Source organism: Sphaeramia orbicularis, chromosome 24, assembly GCF_902148855.1.
Source record: "Sphaeramia orbicularis chromosome 24, fSphaOr1.1, whole genome shotgun sequence".
In the NCBI taxonomy this organism is placed as follows: Eukaryota; Metazoa; Chordata; class Actinopteri; order Kurtiformes; family Apogonidae; genus Sphaeramia; species Sphaeramia orbicularis.
Genome location: NC_043979.1, coordinates 32062723 through 32082860, shown reverse-complemented (window position 1 = coordinate 32082860; position 20138 = coordinate 32062723). Strand labels below are relative to the sequence as shown.

At 40.4% G+C, this 20138-nt stretch overlaps 1 protein-coding gene across 2 annotated transcripts in view; it reads right to left on the bottom strand.

Moving 5' to 3' along the window:
* Positions 1 to 17815, bottom strand: part of fut8b (fucosyltransferase 8b (alpha (1,6) fucosyltransferase)) — a 142630-nt gene extending 124815 nt beyond the window's left edge. Inside the window, exons 1-2 of one of the 2 annotated variants that reach the window (XM_030128776.1) lie at positions 17604 to 17815; positions 3972 to 4133 (exon numbers count right to left, since the gene is read on the bottom strand). The gene's annotated coding sequence lies outside the window, so the exon portion shown is untranslated. The remainder of the gene's footprint in view (positions 1 to 3971; positions 4134 to 17603) is intronic. The other variant, XM_030128777.1, reaches the window with a different exon arrangement.
* Between the last annotated feature and the right edge of the window lie 2323 nt (positions 17816 to 20138).

The following is a 20138-nucleotide window of genomic DNA, read 5'->3' as shown; positions in this document are numbered from 1 at the left end:
TTAAAAACGATGTTCATATGTGCAGTCTCAGTTTGTCCAAATAGATGCAGTCGGCAACAACGTCACAGCTGGGGGTGGGGAAATCCGAGGGGGATAACAATCCTTCCCCCCTGTCCAGTATAATGTAAAAACGCAGAATTTCAACTTGTTTTGCTAATGCTAACAAGTTGTCACGCCGTACTTTGAGTCGCTATTGCCTTCTGACAAGGACTGATTGAAAAAATTGAAAAAATGAACCCTTTCATGCATGAATTACGACAACCTTAGTAAAGATTTTTTTCTTGAGTGTTTTTATTCCTCCTTAGACATGAAAAAAAAAAAAAACAATGCGATCAATTTTTCTTCATGGAGTTACAAAAATGTCCATGCATTTAATTTTTGAAGTAAAGAAACGTGTGTTTAAAACCCAATATCAGAAAGTACAGAAGAGGATTAGGACCACTGGAAAAAAATACAATAAATTAAAATAAGGTCCAGTATATGTACATTTTTTAATATTATTATGAAAAAAAGTCAGAATCAGAATTCTGAAAAAAAAAAGTCAGAATTCTGAGGAAATAAAGTCAGAATTCTGAGTCCAGTGGCCCTATTCCTGTTCTATAAGAAAGTAATATGAAAACAATGAAATAAAAACATTTTTAATGCTGCAAATCTGATGTTTTCTCCCATTTTAACATATTCTAAAGCTAGTTATTACTTCATGGAGATAACAAGTGATTTACACTCAAACATATTAGTGCAGATCAGGTTTATCAAGAACAGCAAAGGTACAGTAATGGTCTGGATGTCAGTGTATTATGGGATGGTGCATAAGCGTCCACTGCGTTGGCTGATATGGAACTAAAACAACAAAACCCATGAATATACAAGAGAACAGCTGGAGAATAACTGTCCATTGGAGTGACCACTATGCATGAAAGGGTTAAATACACTAGGGTTGGATTGTTGTCCATACATTTTAAAAAAAACAACTGGCCAAATGATCCGACTCAGTGGTCTGAAGTGTCATTTCCAGACATCTTCTACTACTTAATGGAGTCACTTTTGCTACTGATATGATGAATTAAACAACACAATTTCAGTACCTGACATTAAATATATGAATTAATGTTGATCAATGTTGTTGGTCCAATATGACATGAGGTTCTTTTAGCTTTGCACAGAAACAGGCAATAACAATGTTTGGAGTACATTTAAGAGCCAGTCCTTTTTTTTTTTTTTTTTTTTTTACATATACCGTACTCAGTAAAGAACTTTAATCAGTATATTTATTTTAATCAGACTTTAGTACACAATTATCTGTACTTCTACTTAGGTACTGAATGTGTTCATTTGCACTTGTAACGAGGAAATCTACACAAATTACAAATGTTGTATAAAGATCACTAGCGTTTAAACAATTCATCTAATATTCCTGATACCCCTAACACAGTCTACGATTGTTTGGAAATGGTTAACATGATTACATTAAACTGACCGGAAATGAAGTACTGCCTGCAGTTTTGTTATTGGGTCCCATAATCTGCCAAACTCGTCCTCTCTTCTGATAGTTTGAAGCCATTTTGTCCTCCTTTGTGGTTCCGTTTTATTATTTGGTAAAATGTAAAAGTTTAACTGGTGGGTTTTTTTTTTTGTTTATTTGTGGTGCAAAAGGGCCCACGGCAACTCTTCGGCGTTATGGCTAGAGGCAGAGACCGGTTTGTTTTCCCCCTCGGCTCTAACCGGATGTGACATTTATGGGCGTTCTCGTTGATGCGACTGTATCTATAGAGGAACATTATTTAAAATGGTTGCAATTTCTAAACTGTTAACGCAGTATTTTTATTAAACCTCTTGAATTAAAAGCTGTAAGTTCACACTTCAATCACATCTTGACTGCTTCAAGTTCACTGCAGTCGTGCAAAAAAAGGTAAAACTACAAAATTTGTGTCACTGCCTGAATACTTACGGACTTAACTGAAAATAGACCTTTATGATATGTGACACGTACATTATCACAGCTTTCATCAATTTACACCCAGAAAGCGAGTCCTTCAGACAATGGCATTTTCTGCATGAATACATTTGACACACACTTTGACTTAAGTGAAGGATCCACTTGATGAAATGCTTGCATTATTTGTGCAGTATTGATGCACCCCTACTAAATATTTTAAAAACATTACCTTACTTAGCATAGAGCCTTTTCCCTCTGCTTTCCAGGTTCAATACATCTTTTTCCATCTCTTTGCCAAAAACCTGCAGTCAGCTTTATATAAATGAAATTTTTTTTGGCATTATTTGCTTGGCTTTTTAAAATCTTTATGACCTTCTCATACAGGTATTCTCTAAATTGCTTACGTTGCTGTTTCACCATAGCTGCTTTTAAGGTTTGTGCCTCGCTGTGTGGCCATCAGAAAAAAGAAAACTAAACAAAAATTTCACAATTCATCTCCCATCCATTTTGTGGATAAATGTAGGTCTTCAATATGTAAATTAATGTGTAAATAAATATTTGGTATTGTATTTTCCTTTTAAAATCTCACAGGGTTTCCTGCATATTAAGTGAGGACGAACCACCTTCGCATGTAAAAACTCTTCACCAGTTAATTTTCAGTCAAGACAATAATGCTGTAGCTTTATATTCCATTTTCTACGGATTATGGTTTCTTCTACAGTCCTCTGGAACCACCACTATAATGCATGTATGTGCACATGATTTAATACTACTTGAGGCAACTTTGGTGCTGCTGTTATTACACATCTGCCTTGAATCTGGTTAAAACAGGTATGACACAGTCTGGGTCCATTATTTATTACAGCCCACACACTAGGTCAGTGTGCACACCAACAAAGCCATGTATAAAGACACTTAAGTATGCATGTAAACGCGCACACAAAAAGCCCCTTGGCTATAGAACCACTCTCCTTGCCTCCAAAATAATATATGTTGTTTGTTTGCTGGATCTGTGCTTGCCAGCAGCATTACCCTGATGCAGCCAAGCGTAGCCTGCACTGGACACACGCTCTGTCAACAGCAGTAAGCAAGCAGAGTACTACACTGCCAAAGATACGGGGCAACAAATCTATACCTCTCACAGAATAGGAAGGTGTGAAAGGAAGGGGGCATCGAGCTACAGTATATGATAGAATTTGATAAACAGCGGGGGTCAGGAGGCAGGTCAGCACACCATTAAGTTATTCTGACAATTTTGATCCATTGCACACAATACTGGGACGAGAAACTGGGCATCATAGAAGCTGGGCAGAAAAAAAAACTAGGCAGAGGAAAAACTGGCAGGAAGCATAAAACAAACAGAGACGGCCTTTACTGCAGGAGATGAGAAGAGATAAGAGACATCAGAGGGAGAGTCTGCTTTATCAGAATGCAACGAGAAACCAGGAGGAGAAATGCACTCCCTCCAGGGAGAGGGGAGGAGATGGGATGGGCAATATGGAGCAGTGGAGCTGATGTAAAATTCTATTGTAAATCACACAGAGGTGTACTAATAGAAAATTAAACTGTAATATCTTCTGACATATTGTAGGATTGTAATATTGCTCATGACAAAAACCTGTGTATCATCTTTTCTGAAAAGACATGTCACACAATACTAGGTAAAAATGAAAAGGATGGGAATGGATGTACAGTTAATATGCTGCTCTTATATAACAGACATTAATATAATGGGGCAGTTTGGGATTTACAAGGGGAAACTAAGGCCTTTGTTTTAATTAATAGTTTAATTATCAGGCAGCTAATGGCTTTGTAAATATAACCGGTTAATAACTTGCAAGTGAGATCAATCATCTGATTTAGTGTTTGAAGCTAGAGAAACTTCCAATACAGGCATTCGGTGTACAGTATGCACTCCATGTCTGTGTGTGTGTGTGTGTGTGTGTGTGTGTGTGTGGGGGGGGGTTACAGGGATACAGGACAGGCATACAACAGACAATTTCCATCAGATTTCTCTGTGAAATAGAAAACTGACCTGGTATCAGTTCTTTGCTGTGCACACAGAGTTCATTTTCTGTAATCCGATGATGCCGATGTTTTCCAGACTGTGATGTTCACAAAGTAGCTGTTACAGGCTTGTAGAGTGTAGGTCAACAGTCCAGAATCAAAGCACAACCACACAAAAGCTCTCCAGTCCCTGTAACATGCAAAACAGATTATGTAGGGACAAATATTTTTTTGGCCTTTGTGTGCAAAAGGTAGGTCAAATCTCTACAGTTATGCATTCACTCAGACAAAGCAAAATTAAAACGTGTGTGTTAATGGACGTGCATGTGGGCACGAGCCCAATGAGGCAGAAAGGGTGCCAGTGGCCTTTGAGGAAGGAGCATGTGTCCGGCATACACTACTGCTGTGCTGGGTCACAGATGTCACCTGCTCCAGCAGCCTGCATCACACCACCGAATCCCCCCTCCCTACGACTTGTAAACAGCCCCTCATTGGGATGAAATGCCAGTTGCCTTCAGTGTTTTATGTTCTTTGTTTATTTCTATAATGTTGGTATCAAATATATAAGTGAGATTCAAACATGGGTCACAGAGTGGTCATTAGAGTTCAGGACAATCCGTCACATTTAATAAGAGAAATGTTATCTACAGCTACTGGCTATGTGATGTTGCTACAGTCTTGCCAAGCACTGACAGCGCAAGTTAAACTGAATTAAACACTGCTGGCTGGTGGGTTGGTAGCCTTAAACACAGCAAATTAGCCAGGAAAAAGCCTGGCAAAGAGAGCATACTGAGATAATGTCAGCCGCAAGAACAAGTGTGAAACCGCCATCCCACAAAATAAATCAACTACATGACAAAGAGGTGTGTGTTTGTGTGTGCGTATGAATGTGTGTGGGTAAAGCAAGTCTTTCAAAAGGAGCTTGCTTGCAATGGTGTGGTCATCTTTTTGAGAGAGCCTGAAATTCCTTTTGCACGCCTCACCACTTGTTTGCTTGAGCAGCCGAGAACGCTTTACCACAGGAATCCTCCATGGAGATTGTTGATGTGTGCTCCTCTCTCTGTTACACACCCACCCACTCACACACACACACACAAAATTGTGCCCACCCACACATCACTGACATTTCTTTTCGGAGCATCTTTAAATTACCACGCATATTAGTGAAGCACTGCCAAGACCCCTTTTTATTATTCTTCTTAATCTTGTGCACGGCGGGGTCAGCAGCTGCCCCTGCACCCCCCTATGCCTTTCCTCTCTCCTTCACTCCTCCGCCTCTGTCCTCTGCCGCTCCCCTCTTCTCTCTGCCAGCAGATACAGAAAAGTGGTTACACCCAGTGCCCCTTGGGAGACCCTACTGCTCTGCCTCAACAGCTCAGGCAGGCTAGGACAGCATGGCAGTCCTGCTACACGCCTGCCTCCTCTACCTACTGTTGCCGCCAACCCAGCCCACTTGCTACCAACTGTGACTTGCTTCCCATAAAACCATCCAACACCATTGAACTGGCAGTTCTGCATGACTGTTAAAAAGTATTAAAACACATTCATGATTTTAATTACCAATCTGGAATATATTTCAGGTTTTTTTTTAATTATTATTATTATTATTATTATTATTATTATTTAGAGTTGTTGTACCAGTTTATATTTTGGGATAAATCACGCTGTATGCTTTTGTCCTTTATTTATAAAAGATGCAATTTCTACAGCTATGGAGTCTCTTGATCAAAACATTAACAAAATGCACAGTTTACTGATGTTGGGAAGTAGAGTGGGATCATGGGAGCTGTGGTTTTCACTGCCAATGCTGATGAGAACGATTATCCGTTATCTGTCATTTAACGGACTAAATGACTGAAATAGCTGCATGTAGTGGTAGTAATGACATGACAGCAGTGACAGAAAAAAGGATATTACTGAATTTAAATGTAAATGAATATTACTGAAACATTTGATTTAACAAAAGCACTATCAGACCTTACAGATCTTTAAGACTAATCATGCTCAGATTTTGGGAGTCACTCACACTGAGCTGGATTTCAGTCAATGGGTATTAAGGAGCAAGAATAAAATACTTTTAAGTGCTTGAGTTTAATATTAAAGTAAAATTGATTTTTTTTTTGTTTTGGGTTTTTTTGGGCGACACGGTGGTGCAGTGGTTAGCACTCATGCCTCACAGCAAGAACCACCCAGGGTTCGATTCCAACACCAGTCGATGGGGGTGGGACCTTTCTGTGTGGAGTTTGCATGTTCTCCTCGTGTCTGCGTGGGTTCCCTCCGGGTACTCCGGCTTCCTCCCACCATCCAAAGACATGCACTGATAGGTTAATTGGTTAATCTAAATTGCCCAGAGGTGTGAATGTGAGAGTGAATGTTTGTCTCTATATGTTCAGCCCTGTGATGAACTGGCGACTTGTCCAGGGTGTACCCCGCCTTCGCTCCTATGTAGCTAGGATAGGCTCCAAGCGACCCCCGTGACCCTAGTGAGGATAAAGTGGGTTCAGAAAATGAATGAATGATTAGTTTTTAAATGGTGAAGTGAACGGATTTTTCAGTGTACATGTAGTCTTGTCAAACAGCTTTCTCCTTTTCAGGCCGTTTTCAGACTGGGTATCCGAGTCTGTATTCGAGTACGCTGGACCCACAGTCCACTTAATTTTATCAGTGTGAATACAAACGTTCCATACGCGAGTACCGTACCCGAGTCCAGATGACAGGGTCGTCCTGGGTACGGATTGCATGGATTCCAGTACAGAATGTTGCAGTGTGAAAGCAATCTGTACCCAGGGCCGGAAGTGACCTAATCACCATAACAGCCTCGGATCTGCGAGGGAGGCACGCCTTATCGACCGAACCGCTCGGTGAAAAATCAGAGACAAGGAAGGTCGCTCTTCTTCTCTTTGCCTCAAACAGGCTAGCAGATACAAAAGTATTGCCTGTCCTGCCGCCATTGTAGACAAATGAACAGAACAGTTGCTTGGGTGATGACGTAAGGATTTGTCACTTCCACGTTTGTCGGATAGCTAAAGAATTCCTTCCACACCGCCACCTACTGTTTTGGTCCTGTAACACCCACTTGTTCTCAGGCACGGGCCGCAGTACGTGCTTGTGAACGTAACATCTGCGTGAAAGCGGGAAAGGTGTGATCGTATCCAGGTACAGCACAGATCCGGATACCCAGTCTGAAAATACCCTCAGACATAGGTCACTAGGTGTGCATTTCTGAAAGCAGTTTGAGAAATGTTTAAAGGCCCAAAATGATTCACTCAAGTGGGAGAGCAGGGGCATGAGCGTAATGTGGAGGCCTTGTGGGCACTAACAGCCCATACTTCTAATCCCAGTTAAGACAAGCCCGGCAGGCGAGCCGACACAAAGGAGCTTGGTCCAGTGTTAGTGGAATTAAAGCAAAGCCTCTCCTCTGTTGTTATGCTAATCCACAAGACAATGATTATCTGCAGGGCAACGTTGCCACGGTGATAAACATGGCTCAAGAGTGCCTCAATTAGGGCGCCAATTGCCAGAGGAGAGCAAAGACCGAGTGAAGCGCATGATGCCGATATGAACGGAAAAGAGACAGAGCGCTGAAACTGTTTTGTTATTTCAACCGAACAGAAGGGTCAGCTTTCAAATAGAGGGGTAAGCTTACAGATAAAGTTTGACCCATAAAGCCTGACCTCTGCCAGACCTGACCCTCTTCAGCCTGCAAAGACTTTCCCCACTCTCTGGGACAAGTGCTTAAATAGTGAACATGTAATTAACTCTCAAATGCAAACGGGGTATATTATTCAGTAGGAAGTATGGGGTACCATTATGACTCTCAATGACATGTTCCCTGCTACGCATGCGGAATGATGATGAGTAAGTCTGCTGTATGGGGTTGCGGCTTGCCTCATTCATCCTCTAATGTGACAGCACGGAGCAGCAGTTCAGGTAGTTGCACTGCTCTAGTTTTTGTTTAAACATCACGAGTTGGAGGACAACCATAACACTGGATTCATCTATAATAATCCTTCATTTACTCCACAAATCAAAGTGAGGAAGCAAAGCCCTCGCCGGGTGTTTAAAGCTCCTCACTGAGTTGATGTGCCAACTTCGATTCTTTGCTGTTGTCACAAGATCAAAGAAAAGTAAAAAACCAGGCTAGGGGAGGCTGTTTTCTGTTTCTAGAGCAGCTTGTCACACAGCTATTTTACAGATGCATATTTGAAAACCTGGTAGTGTGGCTGGCATCACACAAGTGTCTCCTCAATCCTTGTCAAAACTACCTCTGGGCCACCGACACAGATGGACTACATCCCTCCGGTTCGGTCTACCTTTATCCTGTCTCTCCAATCCCCTGTCAGACCTTCCTGTTGTTTCCACGGGGAGTGTTTTAGCACTCTTCCTTGTGTGGTCAGTCAGCTGCTCTTGCTCTCTCCTCTTCGCTTCTCCCCTCACCCTCTGTCTTATATCTCCACCAGCATAATGGGTCTTGGACTGCTGTGTCATCTCATTGAGCCTTATTAGGGGCTCTTAAATCTGACTGGCATGTTGTTATTGCTCTACCACACCACAGCTAAAAGTGAGGAATGGGTCTGCCAAGCGAGCCCTTTAAAGTCCCTCATGCACTGGCGGCGGCGCTGGCAATGTGGAGTAGGTGGCAATGGGGGGTGGTACTACAACAACATAAAAAGAGAGGGAGGTGAGGAGGTGACACAGTGTGATGTAACACCCCTGGGGTTTCATGACAGGTATGTTAGATGCAGGTATGGTCTCATGCTGGTTTGCCAAGGGCTTTGCCACAGGTGAATGCCAGCACTGCCACTCTCAGCTCACAAATATGGAAGTGGGACAAGCTACTCTCATGTTTCCACGCCTAACTAATGACTCTGGTGGGATGTAAGGGAAATCCACAAAAAACGTGGAAGAAAATGTAGCAGCAAATGTTCTACAAAAGTTATAAAATGACAAAACAAATAGGAGGAATAAATCTAGCAAAAAAAAAAACAGAGATCAGGTTTGGAAAAGAGGTCCTGTGACTTTCAAAGCTTTGCCACCCCAAACTAAGAGAGATCTTAGAGATACCGGACTTGTACAACTACTGCATACAAGATGTAAGACATCAGAGAAGGAGGGACAAGAGGGAAGAATACAATGAAAGCATGACACCTTCAGCATTAGAGGTCTTTCTACTTTTTTGACTATCAGGAGATTTAGAAGCCTAAAGAACAATCATCAAAGAGGAACGGCAACTTAACGTCCCGTAAACCAAACTGAAAAAAGCTCCTAAGTCTTGCCAAGCTCTTGTCTCTGTAGCTGAAATCCTATTCCTGCCCACATGAAGTCAGCAAAGCAATACATATTAGAGTGAACCCTTTATCTTCCACTTTATTTGTGCTGAGAGCAGTTTATGTGTTCTATAAGGTATAATATAGATTTCGACTTGCTTCGGTGAAACGCATAATGGTACCGCACTTACTATACTTTTCATTGTCACAGTAGACTGATACATAGGATGTGGTTTATTTGATATGATTTCTAAAAGAATTTATATGTGAAGAACAAAAAAAAATGAGACAAAACAAAAACCTAACAGAGAAATGCACATTATTTTTATGAAGTGCATCTGCAGACACCTGCAATGTGCACTGCATAGTGGCAGAAAATTTGTATCGACATTGCAGTATCAAAGGATGCAATATCTTTAATGCAACGCCTGCAACATGGCCATTGTAAATTCATTTTATAACTCAATCAATAATTGAAACATTGGGAACTGAGACTTTTCTGGCACAGAGAACTCCGTAATACCCAGAGATGCCATTAAGTAACGAGAGAATGGACATCTCAGAAATCCAATGGGAGATATTCCCACAGACTTCCAAAGAGTCCCTGGAAATGTTTCAAGACACATCTATTCATTTAATAGGCCCTTAACTTTTTTCTTCAAAAGCAGTGCAACTGCAGTGTATGTCAAAATAATGCTGATGTGATGCTTTGTCCACATTTTGCAGACCTATAGCTCAGTGCTACTCCCATCTGTCTTTGGTGAGCAAATTGCACAGGTAAGATGTGATTAATGTCAACTTATTGCTGGATCACACAGTAATCCACTCCTTAACACCACTGTGATCCCTCGGTTTGTACAATGAACATGCGGATATTTCTGCCTCTCTGGGATGTGAGCTCTGAACAAAAACTTCATAACTGTCCTTCTAAATACCACTGTTGAATGTCTGGGGAAAGTCAGAATCTCATCCTGGTGAAACTGAAGTAAACCTAAAATATTCAGAAATTGCATATCTATTTAAAATTCCAGTCATGTGTTCCAGAAGAATACCGTCATACTTAGTAGATGTCCTCAATTAAATCCACCTCAGCCTGAAGAAGAGCTTTGATAAAAGAGCTTAAAAGAAACACCCACCCTCAGATACTATTACACCATCAATATGTGATGAACAATACATTCCAGGACTTATTTTGTGATTGCTACAATTACGATTTTGTTGTACCCACTTTCCCTCAACTTTCCGCATCTAATTCAGCTTCAGTTAGTGATTTCCTATATTTCCCAGAGTGCTTTTCAGCAACCTCAAGAGAAAGGGCCTGACAAGCTCAATGAAACAAGCTATTCTATTCAGATATGGGTATAGACCTACATACAGGATGAAAGCAATAGCAAACAAGTCATGTAGTGCATTGTGGTTAGAACATGCAGTGTAAAGCTACACTGTATTCACCACAACTATACATGAGAACTCATCTGATATGAAAATTATGTTATTCTTCACTATGTCCTAATAGAATAACAGGAAGTAACATTAACTGAAAACATTAGTATTATGACTGATACTTAGAATAAAATTACAAAGTTCTCTGCATATGAATGTTTGGAAACATTTAATACAATGCAAAAATATATTCTGTCATATTTAGATATTTTAATGTGGGGACGTTACAGCTTTTTTTTTTTTTTTTTTACTGCAGCTTTAAAAGTTTGTACTTGGTATGAAGCAGCTTTTACTTTAATTCTGTACCACAGATGTTTGTGTCTGCAGTGTATGAATGGAGATGCTGTATATTCACAGTGTGACTGCTGCCTGATTGCTACCCTGCTGTCTTCTAGAGAACCATGCTGGGCCAGGTGACAGGATTCCTGCAATGGAAATCCAATCAGACCAATCCTCTACGATCCCCCACAATCTTTTCAGCCCCCACCCTACACCACCAGCTATCGGTAACACAGATTGCCTATGCCACACACACACTCACAATGGACTCTTTGATAGATATGGGGAAGGACACATGCACATTAACCACCTCACCTCCTATGAACTTGGCACAGACATTGGGGTAAGCTCAGTGCTAAGCGAAACCATGCTTGCTATGAGAGCTCCACACTGTGCCTGGCCTTCCATTCTGACCTCTCCATGGAGGGCACAGAGATTAATTTACCCTTTAGGGATCAATAGTGTAACAGCAAAAATCCACAAACGTTCCCCCAGCATGGCAAACAAACCCTCGAGGAAGCATGACTGGCACCAGAGACATAAATAGCCCCCCTGCCTGCCAGGAAGATAATCAGGCCTTTCATCACGGTCCAGGTCCTGCTTTCTAGGGGCCCGGGGCTGAACCCTCTCTGGACCTGTGTGGAGGTCACACGCAGGTCACCCAATACTGGTCCATGCTGAATCAGATACTGTGGGTTAAATGGAGGCCATTCGATAGTCCTCATGTGTGGCGGTCGAGGTGGAGCGGCTGCTGGGAGTTTGGGCTTCCTGTTGAAAATAGAATAATATCCACAAACCCCAAAGCAGAGGCAGGCCTGTCACACAACCGCTCTAACCAAGTGTGGGAAATGCACCCATTCTGTCAGATGAGTTCATACTCTGGTTCTTTTCTGTTCCTATATGTGTGTCTTCGCAGGCATGTGCATTATATGTTCTGGCCAAAGACTGAATTTGGGCTATTGTCACTGTGATCCTAATGGCCAGCATCTGGCTCTCTGGCTCTCCTTTTATTTTACTGGGATGGGCAGAGAAGGGGGTGGAGGGCTGGGAGTGAGGTGGGTGATCTGACTACTTGTGCCTCAAGCAGCACAGCTGTCCCAATTACTACCTCTCTCTTCTCTCCTAATTTTCCCTCCGTACCCATCTGCCTCTTCTGCACTCTGAATCTCTGTCCTATCCATCTGTAGATGCCACTACTGCGGATCTCTACTTTCAGAAATCCCCTGTGCAAAACATGACAGTCCAGAGACCAAAATACAAAGTAGGTCTCAATCCTTAGACACAGTGGGGGGCATAAGACCCCAGACAGTGCAGTATGTTGTAAAGCAGCTGAGCATTTTTAGTAACATCCCAGAATTCCTCCAGCCCTGCATGCCTACTCTGATCCTGGCCTGAGCTATGGACTCAGAGGGGCTGACAAGGCTGTTTGATAGGCCATGGGCATTGAGTATCAAGGGATTTGGTGGGTAGGTGGGCGGCTGGTTGGCAGAGGTGGGGATGTGGAGGAATGTTTGTGTCCCACAGTGAGTTCCTCAGCAACTTCTGATGAGCTAAAAATTCTCAGTGTGTCATACCCTTGTGAATTCACTTCCTCATGCAGAGGAACTATTCACACAATGTTTCAAAGAGACACTGTTAAAAACTACAATCAACACAGACAGACAGACAGACAGACAGATACACAAAATAGGCACAAATTAATGCAAAGGCACACAGCAGGCTGTGCAACAAGGGACAGTTAAGTGCATTTCTATTGAAAAGAAGAAAAGGGGGAAGCAGAGAAGTGAAATGCTGCATGTGGATGGGTACATGCCTATTTCTGGACAGCTCCAATGAGCTGAGAAGAAATGTCGTAAGACCCACTTCCCAGCTCAGGCTGCTGCAGCAATAACTCTAAGATTCAGCAAAAGCAAACCCACACAAGTGCAGTGTTTCCCCTACGTTAACAGGACTTTCTGCCCAGAAACAAAGATTAATAAGAGACTCAAAACATCTTAAAATACAAAATAGTTCATTTATGTAATTTACCTTATTAATGTGCACTACATCTTAAAAAATATATATATACATTTTAAATAGGCTATACACATTGTGACCCTGACAATGGTGGCAAGAATGCTAGCAGTTTTACTAACAGAGAAACAGGTACAAATATGAGACTTAAGTTTGGAATTTCTAAAAATGTATGCCCTGTAAATGTTTAATTTATATAGTCACGGTTGCCCTGAACTCAAATCAATAATTCCTTGTTGCATACTATGGAACAATGTGACAGCACCTCAAGTTTCATTAATGAGGCGATTTCAAAGTGTAAATGTGGTACTCCACTTTCAGGGATCGCTATTTTGATCACAGCATCAGTTTGGCAATCCCAGTCCTACTTTTTACTAATTTGACTGGAGTCAGTGGGCGATTCATTCAAGATACACTGGCTGCTCTCTTCTGATGTTCTGTTTTCAGTCAGTGATGGCAGTTAAGATAAATGGCATGTTTGACACCCTTGAAAACAGTCAGACTCTAGGCAGTGATTGACAGCCAAAGTGCGCTGTATATGATCAGCATCTGATTCAGCTGAACTAACTCAAAGGGTGGTTCAAAAATATGGGGTTTTTTTCGAACTGTTTTTGTCTGGTTTGAAAACAGTGACATGATTATTAACTCGGATGCTTAAATATTTAAATATAATCATAGAATCAGGAACTGCAAAATAAGCTGAGTTTTAAAAATACAAAGTGTTCACTCCCGCTTGCTGAATAAGCTCAGGCTAGACACAAAACATCCTCTCTGATACAAGTGCACTGCAGACTGGGCAGCCCTCTTGTAGGGCCAAACAGAGCTGGGTCAACAGCCTCTTTGAGGTGTCCACTCAGTCCAGGGCAAGGTCTCTGACTGGTCAAATCAACACTAACAGGAACAAGGCACACTCGGAGCTAACCCTCTTTCTGGACCCGAGACACAAAAATCCTCTAAACCCACCTCAGTCAGCTGTGGTAAGACACAATGTGATCTAGATCTAGCTCTACACAAATCCAATCTGATGCCACATAGCTATTGGGTCTGGCTCTTATTGTGGCTGTCTGGCTGCATCCCTATTCAGAACTCCTCCATACACCCTGTCTTTACACATTCAGCCGAGTAAGACAGGTGGACAAGCAGCGAGACATTTAGACTGGCAGACAGCAGGGCAGACCTGCTGGGGCCTCTCTTTTTCTGCAGCCACAGAATGCTATCAGCATGGATCAGGCTAACCTGCTCAAGCTGAGCTTCACTAGCCTCACGCCCCAGCCCCGCTTTTCTCCATGGAAACCTGCCCCATGCTCGCCCTGTGATTGGCTCATACAATCACTAGACAGACACTCTGTCTTACAACACAGATAATAATGGCCCTCCGGCAGGATGAGAGCAGGAGAAGAGTGATGGCAAAGTGGCTTTTTCCTACAGTTTTTGCCCTTTAGAAAGACTGCACTTTACAAAGATACCTGCGATGAGAGAGCACAAATATGTTCCTGCATAAAGCATGAGGTCACCAAGCTTTACAGTCCCTACGCTAATGAACATGAGTCAATGAACCAAGCCACAAATATCAGTGAGCTCAACAATTATCTCTTCATCTCCTCGCTGATATCTTCAAAAGCCTAGAGGTTAGAGGAACAGAAAAGGAACATGATCACCAGCCTTAGACGCAAAATGCCAGCCAAATGCCAAGACTGTCCATACAGAAATTGCCTGCTAAAGCTCATGCATAAAGCCAGCTATTCTTAATCTGTCGTGCCTTGACACACCAAACTCAATTCTAGACTTCAGAAATGGGTGTGTGTCAATGCAGTCAAATTATTGTCTTTCTAGTCATCAAAACAAGAACTAACAAAAGCAAAAGCTTCTTTTCTGCAGCTTTTGCTCTATTTACAGTATTTGAATGAAATTGGTGAACAGAAATACCCTGCTTAGAGATTAACAATTCAATAAAACAATAGCACTGGATGAGCCTTCCTCTTTTAGTAGCATTGTTACTGGAGTTTCTTACAAGCATTACTACATCTTGCATAGCCTCCACTTTAGTTTTCTTTGTGTTCATAGCATGAGGCCCCCAAACTGCAAACATGTCTCCAAAATGTTTTGCTTGTTTCCTCTATAGCTCTATTCAAGCTTCCCTTCTCATCTGTCAAACGTTTCCAGGGGAAAAAAGGATATATCTGGGACAACAAGGGTGAAAAAAGCGGATGTATACACAGCACACTGAAGCCAATATCAAACATTATACACACACTGTACACTGAGCCAAAACACTGTGATGCTTGAAATTAGAATGGCTTTTCATGCAAACAGGGGTGCTTGCTGTGCAGGTGACAGGCTGGTATTGCAGACAGAACTGAAATGAAAAACAAATCCAACTGCTATTTTAAATAAAACTCCACTTGGCAGTGGTTTGCTGCAGAAAACCAAACAAAAATGATGCTTGCTATATGACATTTGTGCAGCGTTAACTACAGATAAAACTATGAAATGAGTCACCGCCCATTTTTACTCACTGCACCGCATCTAACCTCTTTGGCAGAGCAACACTAATATGTTTAATGAACTCATTAGTCAAAAATGAAGACAGACAGTGGCATGAGGCATGGAGGGTGCAAGCACAAAGGGCACAGAGGAGAAGGAAATGAAGAGAACAGGAAAGGCAGAAAATGAATCTACCTCTCTAGAAGGCACATTCTCCTGTATTATAGATGCAGTATCATGTGCTACAGTTGCAACCTTGTCCAATAAAATCAGCTCAACAAGCACAAACAACTTAGTCAGGGAGTTACTTTGCAAAAAGCATCAAATGTGCCAAGTCTATGTTTGAGAGCTAAGTGCTATCACTACTTTTTGATTCAACTGCTTCATCAAAAATTACACACCCTGGCGTGAACTGATCTAATGTAATTATTTGCACATGGCTGACATTAATGGGTCCACCCAGGCCTGTGCCTATAGAATGTGAAAATGGCAAGGCCGAGATCAAAGTAAATTGATGCCAAAGGATGGGCTACTGCACTTCACGTAAAATATGAACTGACAGTTTAGAACAGTTCATATTCAGAAGTGCATCTATCTGAAGCCAACCCCCCCCGTCACTGCAATCCAAGAAAGCGTTTCCTGCCACCGCATTCACTCAACTGCTGTCACCGCAATATATATGGCTGTTTACTTATTCATGAATGGATTAAGGCTACTAACTCAATCAATCTGCTTCCAGTTACCAAGGCTGACTTTATTAGATAACATTAATGATGCATTGGTTGTCCATAGGTGTTGAGTTTCTCTGTTGTCAGCAACTACAATTCAAATGAGAACACAATGGATATTGGCTCAAATGGATCGAAACTTGGGAATAATTGTAGCACTATACATCACTACAAACTAATAATTTATCGTAGAACACGCACTGTCAGAGAAAGAAAAATTACTGGGGTGTGAGGGAGAAGTGAAATATGCCTTGTAATATCAGCTGTGGACGTTAAGTAATATGAAATACAGCGGCAAAATGTGGAAAATACAACTCGGTGATCACAAATCATCCCAGAGAAAACACAACACTGGACTTGTTTTTCCACCAAAGCTGTCATATCAATAAAGATTCCCAATAACTTTACCGCAATATTAAAACCATCCATACTCCAATCATAAGTGGATCTACACATGGATTGGATGCTGGGAATCAGAACTAAAGTATTAGCAGCAATGATGAGATAGAAAACACAGATTCACAGAGAAAACAAACACTGTGGATGAGGCTGCTGTGGGTATAATTATCAGCTTTGTAAAGTAAGACAGGAGATGATGGAAGCAAAAACTCAACTACACCTACACTTCTACTGCCTTGATGTGATGTGGATAAAAGAGAAAGCGAAAAAGAGAAGACCCTTTAATGTTATAATCACATATAATAGATCTTATTTACGCGTTAACCACACCTCCAGGTACTGAAAACAAACACACGCGGGGCTGTGGCGATTATTACAAAGCAATTTCTGATACTAGCAGCAGTGCACTGAAGCTGAAACACAGGCAGCTGCTTTGTCTGCTTACCACACATAACACACAAGAAGGCAAGGAAAAGGCACTCAAGGATACACACACTTGTCAAACACCCCCTTGTCATGACTCCTTATTTTCTCGTCGTGGAGGTCAAATGAATTTCACTCTTAATTTCACGGTCAGAACTCACGTAAACCCACGACAAATACACGTAAATACAACACAGCTAGCTTAAAAGCTACTCGATTTTTTTTTTTTTTTTTTTTTATTAGCACTGTTGATGCATTTACTGTAGCTCGGAAAAATGTACCATTAAACACTGGTAAAGCTAACTCGTGGTGATAAATAACGTATATACACTGTGAACTGTTATAGACATCCCTGCTTTTGGTTTTCTTCAATGCGAATAAAGCAACAAAGAAAGGCGCGGGTAAGTTTACGGTGATGTAACGCAGGGAAGTATGAACGGTGCATCTGTAAAACAACGGAAATATAGGTTTAGCGGTGCTGAAATAACGGCACTAGAAATTCCTACCTCCCGTGACCGCTATTTAGTCACCGACGCAGTCAACAGGCCGGGATGTAGCGGGGGAATCTATGGGGCTCAGTAGCGGGTACATTTCCGCCATGCAGCACAGTTTTTATTCCCTTACCTTGACATGTTCCACCGGCTTCCAGCGGCATCCGACCGGGGGGCTGCGGAGGCTCCGTCTGACGCAGCTGCAGCCGAGATTTTGACGTTCCTGGAAATTAAGGAGATATGTTGCAGCGGAAACAGGAACTAATGGAGCTCAGATCTGTGAATACGGCAGTCGAGGCTGCTCTGTGGGGATCTGCCGTGGATGGCCGGTGTCAACAACAACCGTGGAGGGGGACGACTCCGCTTCCGGTCACAGCACGTTTCAACATAAGATGCTATCGCTAACAATTAAAGCATAACATAAGATAAATTGGTATTTAGTTAGAATAAATTGCAGTAAAAATAACACCACGTGCTTGATTTTATTTGTTTTTACTGTTTAAAAAAAAAAAAAAAAAAGTATTTTTTTACTATATGTGTGTGGTTGTTTTATTATGTTATTTTTTTATTTTTTTTGTATTTTTTTTATATGGACCTCTGTCTGAAATAAAGATTGATTAATTGATTGTTTGGAAATATGTCTGAATATTGGTATGCTAATATAATATTACACAGTCTAATACAGACATAATGCAGAAAAAGTAGGTTTTATATTAAAGTAAGTACATGATTTTTTTTTTTTTTTTTTTTTTTTTTTTTTTTTGACGAAACAGTTGAAACTCAACAGCAACAACATTTTATTGTTAAGTTGTTATTTTTTTATAGGGACTTTTGTGTCTGAAATAAGGATTGATTGATTGATTGATTGATTGATTGATAATAGGAATAGATATTGGTAAGCTAATATAATATTACACAGTCTAATACAGACATACTGTGAAAAAGTAGGCTTTATTTTAAAGTAAGTGCATGAATTATTATATATATATATATATATATATATATATATATATATATATATATATATATATATATATATATATATATTTTTTTTTTTTTTTTTTTTTTTTTTTTTTTTTACGAAATAGTTGAAACTCAACAGCAACAACATTTTATTGTTAGGCTGTTATATTTTTTGTAGTGACTTTTGTGTGTGAAATAAAGATTGATTGATTGATTGATTGATTGATTGATTGATTGATTGATTGATAATAGGAACAAATATTGGTAAGCTAATATAATATTACACAGTCTAATACAGACATACAGCGAAAAAGTAGGTTTTATTTTGAAGTAAGTACGTGAATTTTTATTTATTTATTTATTTTTACAAAACAGTTGAAACTCAACAGCAACAACATTTTATTGTTAAGTTGTTATATTTTTATAGGGACTTTTGTGTCCGAAATAATGATTGATTGATTGATTGATTGGTAATATGAATAAATGTTGGTAAGCTAATATAATAATACACAGTATAATACAGACATACTACGAAAAAGTAGGTTTTATTTTAAAGCGGATACATGAATTATTATTTTACAAAACAGTTGAAGCTCATAGACAACAATAAGATGCACAAAACAAAAACAACAATTATTATTTATAATTACTTTATCTAATAATATAGTTAATAATAATTATAATTAATCATTATTTTTATATTGTTATTCTAATCATCTCTACTTATGCCAAATAAAATGCTGACATTTTAAAAAAAATTTTACTGCTATTTTTATTGTCATTTCTTCTTCGATATTATCTAAATCTCAAGTGTTAATGAGGCTTTAATCACCTGCATCATGTTCAAATAAAGGTGTTTTGACTTTTGAAACTCCTTCCAACAAATAACCACAGGCTCTAAATAAATCCCTGCTTTTCATTAAATGGTGGAGTTTGTGGGTGTCTTATTTTGAAGGAAGGCTGGTTAGACTTCCTGTTTTTCTCTGACTCTTACAGTGTGGCTTGACTGTGGCTGATGCAGACCCTAATGGATGTCGGGAAGAGTGGAAGTTGCAGTGCGCACACCAGCGTCAGTTTGTTGCATTGCAGTCGTGCTGAGAGAGCCACGGTGCACCTTAACAAACAGGTTACCCTGAGAATCCACGTCACGCTGGGAGTGGGAGAGAGGGTCACACGCACATGTAGTTGAACTTGAGTAACCCCCAGATGCTGACACTGTGCCAGACCCTCAGACTGACACAGCAGCCTGATGGGGTTTATCCAAAGCAGGGAGGTCAAACTCATTTTAGTTCAGGTCCATATTCAGCTAAATTTGATCTGCAGTGGGCCGGACCAGAAAAATAATAACAGAATAACCTATAAATAATGACAACTCCAAATTTTTGTCTTTGTTTTAGTGTAAAAAAAACAACAACAACAACAACAACAACAACAACAACAACATTAAATTATGAAAAAACTTACTTTTATAAGCTAGAAAAAAAAAACTGAAAAAACATGAAAAAACTGAAATTGGAATTAAAAAACATAAGAAAATTTAGTACAGTTTTAACAATATTATTCCTCAACTTATCATTTCTACATGTGCATTATGGATCAGATCTACAAAGACACTAAACACTGAGGAACAGGCAGAAAAGAGTTCAAATTGTGTTTAATTTTCTTTAGACATTTCAGGTTGTTCATGTTTGTTCAGGTTATTCCA